The sequence below is a fragment of the Oryctolagus cuniculus genome, chromosome X (assembly GCF_051225735.1).
Source record: "Oryctolagus cuniculus isolate XC-2025 breed Fujian yellow rabbit chromosome X, ASM5122573v1, whole genome shotgun sequence".
Taxonomy (NCBI): Eukaryota; Metazoa; Chordata; class Mammalia; order Lagomorpha; family Leporidae; genus Oryctolagus; species Oryctolagus cuniculus.
In genome coordinates this window covers 16,566,867-16,571,676 of record NC_142888.1, presented here as the reverse complement: position 1 = coordinate 16,571,676, position 4,810 = coordinate 16,566,867, and the positions used below count along the sequence as shown (strand labels likewise).

General features: G+C 36.8%; 1 non-coding gene across 1 annotated transcript; it reads right to left on the bottom strand.

Annotated features, from left to right (window-relative positions):
- Positions 1-418: 418 nt before the first annotated feature.
- Positions 419-705, bottom strand: LOC149119564 (signal recognition particle RNA). Its single transcript, XR_016228568.1, has one exon.
- Positions 706-4,810: the final 4,105 nt, after the last annotated feature.

Sequence of the window (4,810 nt, the reverse complement as noted above, 5' to 3'; positions counted from 1 at the left end):
CGGCCATTTGGGGGGTGAACCAACGGAAAAGGAAGACGTCTCTCTCTCATCTCTCTCATTGTCTATAACTCTACCTGTCAAATAAATTAAAAAAAAAAAGAACAAGTACTTTCCCTTTGAAATGTATGTAACGTAGGTTTGATCTACTTTTTATTTATAAACAAAACACACTTTTGAGACAATGCACAATGAAATGTGCCTTAGTGGTTCACATGAGCCAGTATGACAGAGAACAGTTTGTGGGTTTCCAGTTATACCTAGTTGCTAAGCTTACTCCTAGCTACAAACATCTTCCTATTTTTAACCTCTTTTCCTGTTTCATTTTCTTAGTCTGTTAAGTGTGTGATTGTGTGTGTGTGTGTGTGTGTTCACATGCACATGTGCACATGTGTGTCCAGCAATAATACCATTCTTTCAGAATAGTTCTGAAATTAGATAATGTACTGGTAACCTGTTGCTGCTGTAATGAACTACTGATCAGCACGGGAGTTTTGACCTGCTCCATTTCCGACCTGGGCCGGTTCACCCCTCCTTAGGCAACCTGGTGGTCCCCCGCTCCCGGGAGGTCACCATATTGATGGCGAACTTAGTGTAGACACCCGATCGGCATAGCGCACGACAGCCCAGAACTCCTGGACTCAAGCGATCCTCCGGCCTCAGCCTCCCGAGTAACTGGGACTACAGGTGCATGCCACCGTGCCCGGCATGAACTACTACAAATTTTGTAACTTAATACAAATTTATTCTCCTACAATTCTGGATACCTGAAGTCCAGAATTAATTACACTGGCTGAAATTCAGGGCTGATACCTTCCGGAGGCTCTAAAGGAGAATCTGTACCATGCTTCCTTCAGTTTCTAGCCTACTAGAATTCACTGCCATCTCTGTCACATGAATGGGCTCTTCCTCAATTTTTAAACCCAGCAGTGGGGTGTCTTCAACTCTCTGCTTCCATCTTTACATTGCCTTTTCTCTTATACAGATCCTTTGGATTGCATTGGGCCCACTCAGATAATCCTAGATATTTCCCTCATCTCAAGATTCTGGATTTAACTTGTGATGTTATCTATAATCCCAATGTTAACATATAGTAGATAACTTTTAAAGATTTATTTCATTTATTTCAAAGGCAGTTACAGAGAGGCAGAACTTCCTTTGACTGGTTCACTTCCCTAATGGCCACAATGGCTGAGGCAGAGGCTGGGTCAGGCAGAAGCCAAGAACCAAGAACTTCCTCCAGGTCTCACACGGATGCAGGGACCCAAACACTTGGGCCATCCTCTGCTGCTTTCCCAGGTACAATATTAGGGAGCTGGACAGAAAATGGAGAAGCCAGGACTCAAACAGGTCCCCATATGGGATGCCAGCATCACAGGCAGAGATTTACTGCTAGCCACAAACACAGGCTCCTACATAAGTTTGTGTACATGTTTGAGGAATTCAAGCATACTGGTATATTACCTAACAAAAAAGTCCCACCCATTGGTATGTCTCCTCGACATAGTAAGTTTCCTCAATATATAATATACTTGTCTCATACTAATTTTGCTAGGACACTGTGTCCCCAATCAGCTCATAAAGCATCCTAAATACATACAAAGAAGAAAATGAGAATGGATGGCCCTTGGAAAGTGCTTGGATTACCTTGTGGGCGTAGAAGCACTTAGCCACTGGCTTGATGTGTTTAGTGTGTGTGGAGGGATTGGTTTAAAGTGTTGGAAAAGCTTTGATCTCTGTCAGTGCTCTTGGTTGGTTAAGTCCAAGGCTCTGGGCACTATTTCATCACTCTAGTTTCTTGACCTGGCCCTAAATTTAAACTATTCTATAACAAATTCTGAAGACTTCCTGTTAAGAAAAATTGTTAAAAGTAGAAATTTTTCCAATTGTTCTTTTTGGTTCTGTAACCATATCAAATTTGAGGACCATAAAATTATATCAATGCAATGTATTTTATCACCAAATAGAACATTTTGATCCATCCTATATATCAGGAAATACTTGAATATTTCAAGAGAATATACTAGGGTACTTAGAAAAGTTCAGAAAAAAAGGAATTGCAAACATGAACTGATTTTGGTAAAAAAATTGAGGTGTGAGTGTTTGGCTTAGTCGTTTACATATTCTTGTCCCTTAGCAAAGCCCTTGGGTTTGATCCCCAGCTCTGGAATCTAATTCCAGTGCACATCCTGGAGGCAGCAGGTGATGGCTCAAGTAAATGTGATCCTGAAACTCACGTTGGAGTACCAAATTCAGTTCTAGGTTTTTGGCTTCTGGCCCTGACACAGATCCAGGCCGTGTGCACATTTTGGGAGTGAAACAGCAGATTAGAGATCTCTTTTTCTGTTTTTCTCAGACTCTGCCTCTCAAAAAATAAAATATTAAAAATGTAAAAAAAAAGATTCTGGATTTAATCAATTCTGTAAAGCACTTTGTCATGTAAAATAACACTCACAGATCAGATTAGAACACAGGGGAGCCACCCAGCCTACCATGGCAATGTTGTACATGTAGTTACAATGTAACATGTAAAATTGACAATGTAGTTACATGAAAAGGCCCCAATAAGGCCAAAAGGCTCAATAAATAGAACTATGTTTATTATGTTATAACATGAAATGTTAGTTTAGTAGTATGATCTATTCCAGTGAATGATTCAATGATAAAATTACATTTTTAATATTTTGGGCTTAGTGGAAGGATACTGGCATTTTACTTTCAATATCTGCAAAAAGAAACACTGTCACTCAAGTCAGTTCAAACACAGTATGTAGTTGTGTGTTTCCTCTGTTGAACTGAATAACTTTTATTTTTTCTTTGCTATTACAATAAAAGGAAGTCAGTTTATTGGTCAGCAAAAATGCTGTGTCTTTATGCAGCTTTTCTTAAGGTACATTTCCTTGTTTTTCAAATAAGACTGAAAAAACTGCACAGGATGTTGAGAATTTGTACCCTGATTTCTTAAGAAAAAATAGCTTAAAAATCTACAAAGGAAAATTAAAGATATAAAGCTTCAATCTCATTATTCCATATTTGTCATATCTTGTTGACATTTTCTGTGTTATCTAATCTTGAATATACTTGAAGCTATTATTTTAAAAATAAAGAATAACATTTTGTCAGCACTCCAACTTATGAGGAATAATTACATTGAAGAGACTATCATTTGAATACTTCATTTTTTACTGAGCCTAAATTATGCATTTCACCAATATGCAATTAATTGAAGTAGAGACACCTGCAAACTAATGTCATCAAATCAAGTATGTAAGTAGAATATACACTTAAGTGAAGTGGCTTATCTTCCTACACTCACATATTGTAAATTTAAGATGGTAGCAGAATTAAGTACTTCTCAATTAAGAACAGGCCACTTAAATGGATTGCAGCCTTTGGGGGATATAGGTGACAAAATTTATTCTAGGTAGGTGAGTATGGTGTGTTCTACCCAGTCTTGTTTCTCTTGAATGCCCACTGTCAAATGAATGTGGCATTTGCCTACCTTTCATTCACTGTATTTAGTAATAATCAGCTGCTCAAACTTAATAGATCAATGGTTTTCAACATAGAATTTCAGTTAAAAGGGGTCCAGTGAAGAACCATGAATCCCTTAAAATTGTATAAGACATTATGTGGTTGCACACAATAACTAGTGTAGTTGAACCTTCCTATGAATAGCTAATATCCATTCTCTCTTGTTTCTTATTACTACAAACACAACTTTTAGTCTATCTGGAAGGTAGGTGCTTGGTCAAATAGTGCACATGCTCATTTCCCTACTTCTTTCCCAGATAGTTGCTCAATTAAAATTAAGTGGAAGTTGTTGGCAGGACTTTGAGTCTCCTTAAGAAGAATCAGACAGCATGCATGTCCTTTGTCCTTTTTGCCTTTCGATTAGTTCTTCTTTTAAGTGTCTGGATTGCAGATATGACAGCTGTCATTCCATTTGAGACTTCAAAAATGTCAAGTAAAGATATTTAAACATTTTTATTGAGGTAAAATTTACATACAATGAAATATTCAGATCTTAACTATACTGCTCAGTTTTGATAAATACCTATCAGGATTCACAATATTCCCATTACCCTAACAAAGATCTTTCGTGTTCCTTCCCAATTTCCATACCCTACCTAAGAAACAACTACTAATCTGACTTGTATTGCCTGCCATCAGCTAATTTTGTCCCTGTATAATTTCATATAAATAAATCAAACAGTATGTATTCTATTTTACATCTGGCCTATTACACTTGGCATATTTTTGATAGCCATCCATGTTGCTACATGTTCAATCTTTTTATTGCTAAGTACTATTTCATGATGTGAATACAGCACATAATGTAAATATAGCTTTATAAACATCTGGGATATTTTCAGTTTTTGACTATTATGAATCAAGTTGCTATAAGCATACATGTACAATCTTTACATGGAACTAATGGGCCTCATTTCTCTTGGTTGAGTAATAGGGATATAATGGTAGGGTTAAAGAAAACATATCTGACAAGTATTTTTCCAAAATTGCTGTACAATGTTACACTCTGTGGGAATGTAAACTGGTAAAGCCACTGTGGAAGAAAGCAATCTGAATATAAACCTACCATATGACCCAGCCATCTCATTCCTGGGAATTTACCAAACAAAATAAAATCAGCATATGAAAGAGTTATATGTACCCCTATGTTTATAGCATCTCAATTCACAATAGCTAAAATATGGAATCAACCCAGATGTCCATTATTTGAAGACTAAATAAGAAATTATGAGATATGTACACCATGGAATACTACACAGCAATAAAAAAAAAAGAAATC